Source organism: Pseudophryne corroboree, chromosome 6, assembly GCF_028390025.1.
Source record: "Pseudophryne corroboree isolate aPseCor3 chromosome 6, aPseCor3.hap2, whole genome shotgun sequence".
In the NCBI taxonomy this organism is placed as follows: domain Eukaryota; kingdom Metazoa; phylum Chordata; class Amphibia; order Anura; family Myobatrachidae; genus Pseudophryne; species Pseudophryne corroboree.
This window is the reverse complement of record NC_086449.1, coordinates 117713691-117728066: the sequence shown is the minus strand read 5'-3', so window position 1 is coordinate 117728066 and position 14376 is coordinate 117713691. Positions and strand designations below refer to the sequence as shown.

Sequence of the window (14376 nt, the reverse complement as noted above, 5' to 3'; positions counted from 1 at the left end):
CGTTAATACATGGGCCCTAGTGTTTTTTTTTATATGAGATGGGCTTACCCTCACATTGGGTGTACGGGCACATACAGGATTCTTATGTGGGGAAGGTGCTGTGTGTAATCTGAGAGGAGGTTATTCTCATATAGTAGGGAGGTTTGTACATTAAATAGTGCTTACAGGGACGGAATGGGGCTCTGGGCATTTGTGAATGCGCGCACGTTACGGGGGCGTGGACTCACGGCACGCCCCCATTTCCATGGAGACTCTTGTTTTGGACAGGGATGCGCGGCAAGTCTGTGTAAAGTGGGCTCGTGGCACGCCCCCATTTCTATGGAGACTGGTGGAGGTGGCTAAACCAGAGAGCCGTAGGCTGTGCTGCGCGCGGCCTTCCCAGCTCTCTGTGGGACTGGACCGGCCCAACGGCCCATCTGGTATATGTCCGAAGTTGTAATTTTAAAAAAACACAATAGAAATTGCATGTAGACAGCCTCAGGATCCTTTCCCTATTGCAAGGAGTCGCTGGAAAACACATTAGTCGTCACGCTTGGGTGAATTGCGGGCAGTGAAGTGCGTTACTTCTGCGCTCCCTGATGGCAGTGGACATACTGCCTCAGCGGGGTGCCGGCATACGGGCAGGGTGCATTTTGCGATTTTAAAATCGGACAGGGCAGAAACACTACATATCCGTTATATACTGTTTTATCAAGGGGGAATTGTAGCAAACCTTCTAAAAAGGCGAGGTTAACCAACTGAAAAGGGTGTGTGGTCGCTTGGGGAGGGGTGTGGTCTCATGACACAGCCCCTGTTTGTCACTCCTGGGGGCGTGCCCAGCACTTCCGGACATGCTGGCCTGCCCCAAGCTCTCCTTCTCATGTTATTGCTCAGTTTTGCAAAAAATCGGTAGCTAACTTGCGTTGTAGGCTGTTGTATATTATAATGCCTGAATCTGATTACAGTAAAGGGCCTTTTCTATTTGGGAGGATGGCGCTGCCTGCATATGTGCCTGTCCAGCGCTGCCTAATGTGATGTCTATGCTTTGAGAAGTCCAGGATTTAGCAAAACTAACCATGTGCACAGATGACGTGACACTTAGGGGTTTCACTGTATGAAGAAACTTCATCCTTGCATCTAAATTAAGATACTTTAAGATAATCTTCTAGATAGTTAGTGTATCTAACCAATGGCGCAACATGGGGGTTGATTTGTATTTGCAAAATAAGTACCTTTTTGTGTGTGTGTAATAAAGACAAAACAATCTATACAGGCACAATGGGCAAACTGTGTTGTGAGAGTCTGTCAATGTGTATGTCTGAATTAATAGATTTTAAGGCTTGAGATGTTAAAACATGCCTGAGATGGTACATGGTACGCCTGAGTTGTGTATTATGATCTCTTAAAAGTTTGAGACCATCTAGAATACAGTAAGCATTTGTGAGGAGGGTATAAGACCTTGTGCAGTGGTCATATCTGCGCAGTGTGACATGTGTATTGTCACCACTTAGTCATGTGATCTCCCACAGCTGTCAGCACCTGCTATTTCCATGCACAGCTAAGCGAATTAGTCACTTGGGCAATATTATTGGCTAGAAGGGTACAACATTGGTACGCCTAGACTTAATTTTAATTTTTCTAACGTCCTAGTGGATGCTGGGGACTCCGTAAGGACCATGGGGAATAGACGGGCTCCGCAGGAGACTTGGCACTCTAAGAAAGATTTAGTACTACTGGTGTGCACTGGCTCCTCCCACTATGCCCCTCCTTCAGACCTCAGAATCTGTGCCCGGAAGGAGCTGGGTGCATTTTAGTGAGCTCTCCTGAGCTTGCTAATAAGAAAGTATTTTAGTTAGGTTTTTTATTTTCAGAGAGCTTCTGCTGGCAACAGACTCTCTGCTACGTGGGACTGAGGGGAGAGAAGCAAACCTACTAACTGCGGCTAGGTTGCGCTTCTTAGGCTACTGGACACCATTAGCTCCAGAGGGATCGAACACAGGAACCTAACCTTGGTCGTCCGTTCCCGGAGCAGCGCCGCCGTCCCCCTTGCAGAGCCAGAAGACAGAAGCCGGCGGGTTGAAGCAAGAAGACGTCAAAATCGGCGGCAGAAGACTCCTGTCTTCATATGAGGTAGCGCACAGCACTGCAGCTGTGCGCCATTGCGCCTCCACACTAACCCACACACTCCAGTCACTGTAGGGTGCAGGGCGCAGGGGGGGGCGCCCTGGGCAGCAATTGATTACCTCCTGGCAAAAAAGCAGCATATATACAGCTGGGCACTGTAATATGCATGAGCCCCCGCCATTACTTTTACACAAAATCGCGGGACAGAAGCCCGCAGCTGAGGGGGCGGGGCCTTCTTCCTCAGCACTCACCAGCGCCATTTTCTCTCCACTGCTCCGCTGAGAGGAAGCTCCCCAGGCTCTCCCCTGCAGAATCACGGTAGAAAGAGGGTAAAAAGAGAGGGGGGGGCACATAAATTTAGCGCATTAATCATATATACAGCAGCTACTGGGTAAACACTAAGTTACTGTGTGATTCCTGGGTCATATAGCGCTGGGGTGTGTGCTGGTATACTCTCTCTCTGTCTCTCCAAAAGGCCTTGTGGGGGTCCTGTCCTCATATAGAGCATCCCCTGTGTGTGTGGTGTGTCGGTACGCGTGTGTCGACATGTTTGACGAGGAGGGCTATGTGGAGGCAGAGCAAGTGCAGATGAATGACGTGTCTCCGCCGACGGCGCCGACACCTGATTGGATGGATATGTGGAAGGTGTTAAATGATAATGTAAACTCCTTGCATAAAAGGTTGGATAAATCTGATGCATTGGGACAGTCGGGGTCTCAGCCCATGCCTGATCCTACAGCGCAGAGGCCGTCAGGGTCTCAGAAGCGCCCACTATCCAAAATTGTTGACACAGATATCGACACGGATTCTGACTCCAGTGTCGATGACGATGATGCAAAATTGCAGCCTAAAATGGCTAAAGCCATCCGCTACATGATTATAGCAATGAAGGATGTATTGCACATAGAGGTAAACCCTGTCCCTGACAAGAGGGTTTATATGTATGGGGAGAAAAAGCAAGAGGTGACTTTTCCCCCTTCACATGAGTTAAATGAGTTATGTGAAAAAGCGTGGGATTCCCCCGATAGGAAAGTGCTGTTTTCCAAAAGGTTACTTATGGCGTACCCTTTCCCGCCAACGGACAGGATGTGCTGGGAATCCTCCCCTAGGGTAGATTAAGCTCTGACACGCTTATCTAAGAGGGTGGCCCTGCCGTCACAGGATACGGCCTCCCTAAAGGATCCTGCCGATAGGAAGTAGGAAAGTATCCTGAAGTCTGTTTATACACATTCAGGTACTCTACTGAGGCCGGCAATTGCGTCAGCCTGGATGTGTAGTGCTGTAGCAGCATGGACAGATAATCTGTCTCTGGAACTGGATACCTTGGACAAGGATACTATTTTACTGACCCTGGGGCATATAAAAGACGCTGTCCTATATATGAGGGATGCCCAGAGGGACATTTGCCTACTGGGCTCTAGAGTAAATGCAATGTCGATTTCTGCCAGAAGGGTCCTGTTGACTCGGCAATGGACAGGTGATGCCGACTCCAAAAAGCACATGGAGGTTTTACCTTACAAGGGTGAGGAATTGTTTGGGGACGGTCTCTCGGACCTAGTTTCCACAGCTACGGCTGGGAAGTCAAATTTTTTGCCATATATTCCCTCATAGCCTAAGAAAGCACCGTATTATCAAATGCAGTCCTTTGTTCACAAAGAAGCAAGAAAGTCAGAGGTGCATCCTTTCTTGCCAGAGGCATGGGTACAGGGAAAAAGCTGCACCATACAGCTAGTTTCCAGGAACAGTAGTCCTCCCTGGCTTCCGCTAAATCCACCGCATGACGCTGGGGCTTCACAGGTGGAGCCAGGAGCGGTGGGGGCGCGTCTCCGAAATTTCAGCCACCAGTGGGTTCGCTTACAGGTGGATCCCTGGGCTATACAGATTGTGTCTCAGGGATACAAGCTGGAATTCGAAGTGATGCCCCCTCACCGTTACCTCAAATCGGCCCTGCCAGCTTCCCCCATGGAAAGGGAAGTAGTATTAGCGGCAATTCACACGTTATATCTCCAGCAGGTGGTGGTAAAGGTTCCCCTCCCTCAACAGGGAAGGGGATACTATTCCACAATGTTGGTGGTACCGAAACCGGACGTTTCGGTCAGACCCATATTCAATTTAAAGTCCCTGAACATTTATCTGAAAAGATTCAAGTTCAAATTGGAATCGCTCAGAGCGGTCATTGCAAGCCTGGAAGAGGGGGATTTTATGGTGTCTCTGGACATCAAGGATGCTTACTTGCATGTCCCCATTTATCCACCTCATCAGGAGTACCTCAGATTTGTGGTACAGGACTGTCATTACCAATTCCAGACGTTGCCGTTTGGGCTCTCCACGGCACCGAGAATATTTACCAAGGTAATGGCGGAAATGATGGTGATCCTGAGAAAGCAAGGAGTCACAATTATCCCATACTTGGGCGATCTCCTCATAAGGCGAGGTCCAGAGAGCAGTTGCTGATCAGCGTAGCACACTCTCAGGAAGTGTTGCAGCAGCACGGCTGGATTCTGAATATCCCAAAGTCGCAGCTGATTCCTACGACGCGTCTGCCCTTTCTGGGCATGATTCTGGACACAGACCAGAAGAAGGTGTTTCTCCCGGCGGAGAAGGCTCAGGAGCTCGTGACTCTAGTCAGAGACCACTTAAAACCGAAACAGGTGTCGGTGCATCACTGCACGCGAGTCCTGGGAAAGATGGTGGCATCATACGAAGCCATCCCCTTCAGCAGGTTCCATGCGAGGATCTTTCAGTGGGATCTGTTGGAAAAGTGGTCCGGATCGCATCTTCAGATGCATCGGCTGATCACCCTGTCCCCGAGGGCCAGGGTGTCTCTTCTGTGGTGGCTGCAGAGTGCTCACCTTCTCGAGGGCCGCAGGTTCGGCATACAGGACTGGGTCCTGGTGACCATGGATGCGAGCCTCAGAGGATGGGGGGCAGTCACTCAGGGAAGAAACTTCCAAGGGCTCTGGTCAAGTCAGGAGGCTTGTCTGCACATCAATATCCTGGAACTAAGGGCCATATACAACGCCCTGAGTCAAGCGGAGCCTCTGCTTCGCAACCAACCGGTGCTGATTCAGTCAGACAACATCACCGCAGTGGCTCATGTAAACCGCCAGGGCGGCACAAGAAGCAGAGTGGCGATGGCGGAAGCCACCAGGATTCTTCGTTGGGCGGAGAATCACGTGCAAGCACTGTCAGCAGTGTTCATTCCGGAAGTGGACAACTGGGAGGAAGACTTCCTCAGCAGGCACGACCTCCACCCGGGAGAGTGGGGACTTCATCACGAAGTCTTCACTCAGATTACAAATCGATGGGAACTGCCACAGGTGGACATGATGGCATCCCGTCTCAACAAAAAGCTACAAAGGTATTGCGCCAGGTCAAGAGACCCTCAGGCGATAGCTGTGGACGCACTAGTAACACTGTGGGTGTTCCAGTCGGTCTATGTGTTTCCTCCTCTTCCTCTCATACCCAAGGTGCTGAGAATCGTAAGAAAAAGAGGAGTGAGAACAATTCTCATTGTTCCGGAGTGGCCAAGAAGGACTTGGTACCCGGAACTGCAAGAAATGCTCACAGAGGACCCTTGGCCTCTGCCTCTCAGACAGGGCCTGTTGCAACAGGGGCCCTGTCTGTTCCAAGACTTACCGCGGCTGCGTTTGACGGCATGGCGGTTGAACGCAGGATCCCAGCGGAAAAAGGTATTCCGGATGAAGTTATTCCTACGCTAATAAAGGCTAGGAAGGACGTGACCGCTAAGCACTATCACCGTATATGGCGAAAATATGTTGCCTGGTGTGAGGCCAGGAAGGCCCCTACAGAGGAATTCCAGCTGGGCCGGTTCCTGCACTTCCTACAGTCTGGAGTGACTATGGGCTTGAAGTTGGGGTCCATAAAGGTCCAGATTTCGGCCCTATCCATTTTCTTTCAAAAGGAACTGGCTTCTCTTCCTGAGGTTCAGACGTTTGTTAAGGGAGTGCTGCATATTCAGCCCCCTTTTGTGCCACCAGTGGCACCTTGAGATCTCAACGTGGTCTGGGGTTTTCTGAAATCCCACTGGTTTGAGCCACTAAGACCGTGGAGCTAAAGTATCTGACGTGGAAGGTGGTCATGCTATTGGCCTTAGCTTCGGCTAGGCGTGTGTCAGAATTGGCGGCTTTGTCATGTAAAAGCCCCTATCTGGTTTTCCATATGGACAGGGCAGAATTACGGACTCGTCCGCAATTTCTGCCGAAGGTGGTGTCATCTTTTCATTTGAACCAACCTATTGTGGTGCCTGCGGCTACTCGTGACTTAGAGGATTCCAAGTTGCTTGATGTAGTCAGGGCTTTGAAGATCTATGTAGCCAGGACGGCTGGAGTCAGGAAAACTGACTCGCTGTTTATCCTGTATGCATCCAACAAGCTGGGTGCTCCTGCTTCAAAGCAAACCATTGCTCGCTGGATCTGTAACACGATTCAGCAGGCTCATTCTGCGGCTGGATTGCCGCATCCAAAATCAGTGAAAGCCCATTCCACAAGGAAAGTGGGCTCTTCTTGGGCGGCTGCCCGAGGGGTCTCGGCATTACAGCTTTGCCGAGCAGCTACTTGGTCGGGTTCAAACACATTTGCTAAGTTCTACAAGTTTGATACCCTGGCTGAAGAGGACCTTGTGTTTGCCCATTCGGTGCTGCAGAGTCATCCGCACTCTCCCGCCCGTTTGGGAGCTTTGGTATAATCCACATGGTCCTTACGGAGTCCCCAGCATCCAATAAGACGTTAGAGAAAATAAGATTTTACTCACTGGTAAATCTATTTCTCGTAGTCCGTAGTGGATGCTGGGCGCCCGTCCCAAGTGCGGACTTTCTGCAATACGTGTATATAGTTATTGCTTAATAAAGGGTTATGTTATGTTGGCATCCATTGTTTGATGCTCTGTTGTTGTTCATACTGTTGACTGGGTAAGTCATCACAAGTTATATACGGTGTGATTGGTGTGGCTGGTATGAGTCTTACTCTGGATTCCAAAATCCTTTCCTTGTAATGTCAGCACTTCCGGGCACAGTTTCCTTAACTGAGGTCTGGAGGAGGGGCATAGAGGGAGGAGCCAGTGCACACCAGTAGTACTAAATCTTTCTTAGAGTGCCCAGTCTCCTGCGGAGCCCGTCTATTCCCCATGGTCCTTACGGAGTCCCCAGCATCCACTACGGACTACGAGAAATAGATTTACCGGTGAGTAAAATCTTATTTTCTCTAACATCCTAGTGGATGCTGGGGACTCCGTAAGGACCATGGGGAATAGACGGGCTCCGCAGGAGACTGGGCACTCTAAGAAAGAATTAGTACTACTGGTGTGCACTGGCTCCTCCCTCTATGCCCCTCCTCCAGACCTCAGTTAGAATCTGTGCCCGGAAGGAGCTGGGTGCATTTTAGTGAGCTCTCCTGAGCTTGCTATTAAGAAAGTATTTTAGTTAGGTTTTTTTTTTATTTTCAGAGAGCTTTTGCTGGCAACAGAATCTCTGCTACGTGGGAGTGAGGGGAGAGAAGCAAACCTACTAACTGTGGCTAGGTTGCGCTTCTTAGGCTACTGGACACCATTAGCTCCAGAGGGTTCGAACACAGGATCTTAACCTTGGTCGTCCGATCCCGGAGCCGTGCTGCCGTCCCCCTCGCAGAGCCAGAAGACAGAAGCCGGCGGATGAAGCAAGAAGACGTCAAAATCGGCGGCAGAAGACTCCTGTCTTCACATGAGGTAGCGCACAGCACTGCAGCTGTGCGCCATTGCTCCCACATTACACCCACACACTCCGGTCACTGTAGGGTGCAGGGCGCAGGGGGGGGCGCCCTGGGCAGCTATTTGAGTACCTCCTGGCAAAAGCAGCATATATACAGCTGGGCACTGTATATATGCATGAGCCCCCGCCATTTTTTACATCAAATCGCGGGACAGAAGCCCGCCGCTGAGGGGGCGGGGCTTCTTCCTCAGCACTCACCAGCGCCATTTTATCTCCACAGCTCCGCTGAGGAGAAGCTCCCCAGGCTCTCCCCTGCAGACTCACGGTAGAAAAAGGGTAAAAAGAGAGGGGGGGCACATAAATTTAGCGCAATAATCATATATACAGCAGCTACTGGGTAAACACTAAGTTACTGTGTGATTTCTGGGTCATATAGCGCTGGGGTGTGTGCTGGCATACTCTCTCTCTGTCTCTCCAAAAGGCCTTGTGGGGGTCCTGTCCTCATATAGAGCATCCCCTGTGTGTGTGGTGTGTCGGTACGCCTGTGTCGACATGTTTGACGAGGAGGGCTATGTGGAGGCAGAGCAGGTGCAGATGAATGAGGTGTCCCCGCCGACGGCGCCGACACCTGATTGGATGGATATGTGGAAGGTGTTAAATGATAATGTAAACTCCTTTCATAAAAGGTTGGATAAAGCTGATGCCTTGGGACAGTCGGGGTCTCAGCCCATGCCTGATCCTACAGCGCAGAGGCCGTCAGGGTCTCAGAAGCGCCCACTATCCCAGATTGTTGACACAGATATCGACACGGATTCTGACTCCAGTGTTGATGGCGATGATGCAAAATTGCAGCCTAAAATGGCTAAAGCCATCCGCTACATGATTATAGCAATGAAGGATGCATTGCACATATCAGAGGTAAACCCTGTCCCTGACAAGAGGGTTTATATGTTTGGGGAGAAAAAGCAAGAGGTGACTTTTCCCCCTTCACATGAGTTAAATGAGTTATGTGAAAAAGCGTGGGATTCTCCTGATAGGAAAGTTCTAATTTCCAAAAGGTTACTTATGGCGTACCCTTTCCCGCCAACGGACAGGATGCGCTGGGAATCCTCCCCTAGGGTAGACAAAGCTCTGACACGCTTATCTAAGAAGGTGGCCCTGCCGTCACAGGATACGGCCTCCCTAAAGGATCCTGCGGATAGGAAGCAGGAAGGTATCCTGAAGTCTGTTTATACGCATTCAGGTACTCTGCTGAGGCCGGCAATTGCGTCGGCCTGGATGTGTAGTGCTGTAGCAGCATGGACAGATACTCTGTCTGAGGAACTGGATACCTTGGACAAGGATACTATTTTACTAACCCTGGGGCATATAAAAGACGCTGTCCTATATATGAGGGATGCCCATAGGGACATTTGCCTACTGGGCTCTAGAGTAAATGCAATGTCAATTTCTGCCAGAAGGGTCCTGTGGACTCGGCAATGGACAGGTGATGCCAACTCTAAAAAAACACATGGAGGTTTTACCTTATAAGGGTGAGGAATTGTTTGGGGACGGTCTCTCGGACCTAGTTTCCACAGCTACGGCTGGGAAGTCAAATTTTTTGCCTTATATTCCCTCACAGCCTAAGAAAGCACTGTATTACCAAATGCAGTCCTTTCGTTCACAAAAAAGCAAGAAAGTCAGAGGTGCATCCTTTCTTGCCAGAGGCAGGGGTAGAGGAAAGAAGCTGCACCATACAGCTAGTTTCCAGGAACAGAAGTCCTCCCCGGCTTCCACTAAATCCACCGCATGACGCTGGGGCTCCACAGGTGGAGCGGGGAGCGGTGGGGTCGCGTCTCCGAAATTTCAGCCATCAGTAGGTTCGCTCACAGGTGGATCCCTGGCCTATACAGATTGTGTCTCAGGGATACAAGCTGGAATTCTAAGTGATGCCCCCTCACCGTTACCTCAAATCGGCCCTGCCAGCTTCCCCCATGGAAAGGGAGATAGTGTTAGCGGCAATTCACAAGTTATATCTCCAGCAGGTGGTGGTAAATGTTCTCCCCCTTCAAAAGGGAAAGGGTTACTATTCCACAATGTTTGTGGTACCGACACCGGACGGTTCGGTCAGACCCATATTGAATTTAAAGTCCCTGAACATTTAGCTGCAAAGATTCAAGTTCAAAATGGAATCGCTCAGAGCGGTCATTGCAAGCCTGGAAGAGGGGGATTTTATGGTGTCTCTGGACATCAAGGATGCTTACTTGCATGTCCCCATTTATCCACCTCATCAGGAGTACCTCAGATTTGTGGTACAGGACTGTCATTACCAATTCCAGACGTTGCCGTTTGGTCTGTCCACGGCACCGAGAATATTTACCAAGGTAATGGCGGAAATGATGGTGCTCCTTCGAAAGCAAGGAGTTACCATTATCCCAAACTTGGACGATCTCCTCATAAAGGCGAGGTCCAGAGAGCAGTGGCTGATCAGCGTAGCACACTGTCAGGAAGTGTTGCAACAGCACGGCTGGATTCTGAATATTCCAAAGTCGCAGCTTATTCCTACGACGCGTCTGCCCTTCCTGGGCATGATTCTGGACACAGACCAGAAGAAGGTGTTTCTCCCGGCGGAGAAGGCTCAGGAGCTCGTGACTCTGGTCAGAGACCTCCTAAAACCAAAACAGGTGTCGGTGCATCACTGCACGCGAGTCCTGGGAAAGATGGTGGCGTCATACGAAGCCATTCCCTTCGGCAGGTTCCATGCGAGGATCTTTCAGTGGGATCTGTTGGATAAGTGGTCCGGATCGCATCTTCAGATGCATCGGCTGATCACCCTATCCCCCAGGGCCAGGGTGTCTCTTCTGTGGTGGCTGCAGAGTGCTCACCTTCTCGAGGGCCGCAGGTTCGGCATACAGGACTGGGTCCTGGTGACCACGGATGCAAGCCTCCGAGGATGGGGGGCAGTCACTCAGGGAAGAAACTTCCAAGGGCTCTGGTCAAGTCAGGAGGCTTGTCTGCACATCAATATCCTGGAACTAAGGGCCATATACAACGCCCTGAGTCAAGCGGAGCCTCTGCTTCGCAACCAACCGGTGCTGATTCAGTCAGACAACATCACCGCAGTGGCTCATGTAAACCGCAAGGGCGGCACAAGAAGCAGGGTGGCGATGGCGGAGAATCACGTGCCAGCACTGTCAGCAGTGTTCATTCCGGGAGTGGACAACTGGGAAGCAGACTTCCTCAGCAGGCACGACCTCCACCCGGGAGAGTGGGGACTTCATCAAGAAGTCTTCACGCAGATTGCAAATCGATGGGAACTGCCACAGGTGGCCATGATGACGTCCCGCCTCAACAAAAAGCTCAAAAGGTATTGCGCCAGGTCAAGGGACCCTCAGGCGATAGCTGTGGACGCACTAGTAACACCGTGGGTGTTCCAGTCGGTCTATGTGTTTCCTCCTCTTCCTCTCATACCCAAGGTGCTGAGAATCGTAAGGAAAAGAGGAGTGAGAACAATGCTCATTGTTCCGGATTGGCCAAGAAGGACTTGGTACCCGGAACTGCAAGAAATGCTCACAGAGGACCCATGGCCTCTGCCTGTCAGACAGGACCTGTTGCAACAAGGCCCCTGTCTGTTCCAAGACTTACCGCGGCTGCGTTTGACGGCATGGCGGTTGAACGCCGGATCCTAGCGGAAAAAGGTATTCCAGATGAAGTTATTCCTACGCTAATAAAGGCTAGGAAGGACGTGACCGCTAAGCACTATCACCGTATATGGCGAAAATATGTTGCTTGGTGTGAGGCCAGGAAGGCCCCTACAGAGGAATTCCAGCTGGGCCGGTTCCTGCACTTCCTACAGTCAGGAGTGACTATGGGCTTAAAATTGGGGTCCATAAAGGTCCAGATTTCAGCCCTATCCATTTTCTTTCAAAAAGAACTGGCTTCTCTTCCTGAGGTTCAGACGTTTGTTAAGGGCGTGCTGCATATTCAGCCCCCTTTTGTGCCACCAGTGGCACCTTGGGATCTCAACGTGGTGTTGGGTTTCCTGAAATCCCATTGGTTTGAGCCACTTAAGACCGTGGAGCTAAAGTATCTCACGTGGAAGGTGGTCATGCTATTGGCCTTAGCTTCGGCTAGGCGTGTGTCAGAATTGGCGGCTTTGTCATGTAAAAGCCCCTATCTGGTTTTCCATATGGACAGGGCAGAATTACGGACTCGTCCGCAGTTTCTGCCGTGTGGTGTCATCCTTTCATTTGAACCAACTTATTGTGGTGCCTGCGGCTACTCGTGACTTGGAGGATTCCAAGTTACTTGATGTAGTCAGGGCTTTGAAGATTTATGTAGCCAGAACGGCTGGAGTCAGGAAAACTGACTCGCTGTTTATCCTGTATGCATCCAACAAGCTGGGTGCTCCTGCTTCAAAGCAAACTATTGCTCGCTGGATCTGTAACACGATTCAGCAGGCTCATTCTGCGGCTGGATTGCCGCATCCTAAATCAGTAAAAGCCCACTCCACAAGGAAGGTGGGATCTTCTTGGGCGGCTTCCCGAGGGGTCTCGGCATTACAGCTTTGCCGAGCAGCTACTTGGTTGGGTTCAAACACTTTTGCAAAATTCTACAAGTTTGATACCCTGGCTGAGGAGGACCTTGTGTTTGCCCATTCGGTGCTGCAGAGTCATCCTCACTCTCCCGCCCGTTTGGGAGCTTTGGTATAATCCACATGGTCCTTACGGAGTCCCCAGCATCCACTAGGACGTTAGAGAAAATAAGATTTTACTCACCGGTAAATCTATTTCTCGTAGTCCGTAGTGGATGCTGGGCGCCCGTCCCAAGTGCGGATTTTCTGCAATACGTGTATATTGTTATTGCTTAAATAAAGGGTTATGTTATGTTGGCATCCGTTGGTTGATGCTCTGTTGTTGTTCATACTGTTAACTGGGTTTGTTATCACGAGTTATACGGTGTGGCTGTTATGAGTCTTACCCTGGATTCCAAAATCCTTTCCTTGTAATGTCAGCTCTTCCGGGCACAGTTTCCTTAACTGAGGTCTGGAGGAGGGGCATAGAGGGAGGAGCCAGTGCACACCAGTAGTACTAAATCTTTCTTAGAGTGCCCAGTCTCCTGCGGAGCCTGTCTATTCCCCATGGTCCTTACGGAGTCCCCAGCATCCACTACGGACTACGAGAAATAGATTTACCGGTGAGTAAAATCTTATTATTTGTTTAACTGTTTAATGCCAGACATGTTTCAAAAACAGTATATAATACAAAGGGGATCGGCATATTTTACCGGCAGACGGGATGCTGGCTGTCAGTATACATATAGCAGCATCCTGTCGGTTGGAATCCCAGCAGTGAGGCAGCAAGTCCCTTCGCAGGCTTGCTTTGCTTGCCACCGGTTATATTCACAGTCGGTTAGTGACGTGGACCCACCAACCGAGTGGAAATAACCTGTGGTGGTTGGAATTCTGTCGTCAGCCTCCTGAACGCTGGGATCCCGACGGCCAGTATTTTAACTGCATCCCATACAAAGTAGTGTTTATAAATGGTGTGACATAAATTGCCAGAACTCTGTAATTTTGACAAATCACACTTCATTATATTTGCCGCAAAGATCATCTTCATGCTTAACTCACTGATCTTCAAATCAAGCATTACTAAGTAGTGGTATTTTTGTTTCATGATTATTGTTCTTTACATTATTATAATTATTAAGTATAGGCCACCAAATTCCTCACAACGCAATGGTAATTGGAAATATCTGTAGACACCAACAATGACACTGAGTAGACAATTTCACATGAACCAGAAAAAACCCCAAAACAATTATTTAAACTGTTCTCTGTTAAACCACTCGCTTCGCAGTACGTCTTATAAAACGTAATGAGGCTACATTGCTGTTACAGCGAAGATAAATCCACCCGACACTCATTGTTTTGTGTTGAAAGCATACATGCTGCAGCGTGGAAGTGGATGCTTGGCATGTGTGACAGCGTATGACTGCACACATATTATTGTGCATGGTATGGCAAAAAAACGGCATGTACGTAAAAACAACCCCCCCTCCCCCCACATACTCTCTCCCTCCAGATTTTCCCATGTAGCTTCATACAACACCACATAGCCAATATGTCTCCATATAGCCCAACATTCGGGTATGGCCATATAGTGTTGCATATTATGAGACTCCTGCCACTCCTCCCTATGACCTGCAATCATCTGTCGTTTTTTTCTTCACGCATCAGAAGCGGCAACTGCAGTAGTGGTTGTACCCCAATCTGTCCCCATGTATCAGAGATGGTGCTATTTGCTGGACTAATTAGGGCCGGATGTAATGATGCCCGAGTTTGCTGGCTGTTCAGGATGCCGGCCGAACTTGGATGTTTTTTTTTAAAGGGGCAATCACTTGCAAGGCATGGTTTTGCCTTGTGAGTAATTGCCCCTTTAAAAAAAAAAAAAAAATCGGAGTTCGGCCGGCATCCTGCGCGGCCACCTAACTTGGGCGTCATTACATTACGGCCCTCAGCATGTTCGAATGGACTGTGTAGTATAATGGAACTGTAGTATGGCTCTTGTTTTCCACACACAAAATGT

The 14376-nt window shown here is 49.8% G+C and overlaps 1 protein-coding gene across 4 annotated transcripts in view; it reads left to right on the top strand.

Annotated features, from left to right (window-relative positions):
- The window catches only part of VDAC3 (voltage dependent anion channel 3), a 524928-nt gene that overhangs the window by 461568 nt on the left and 48984 nt on the right, over positions 1-14376 (top strand). The gene's annotated exons all lie outside the window — the stretch shown is intronic.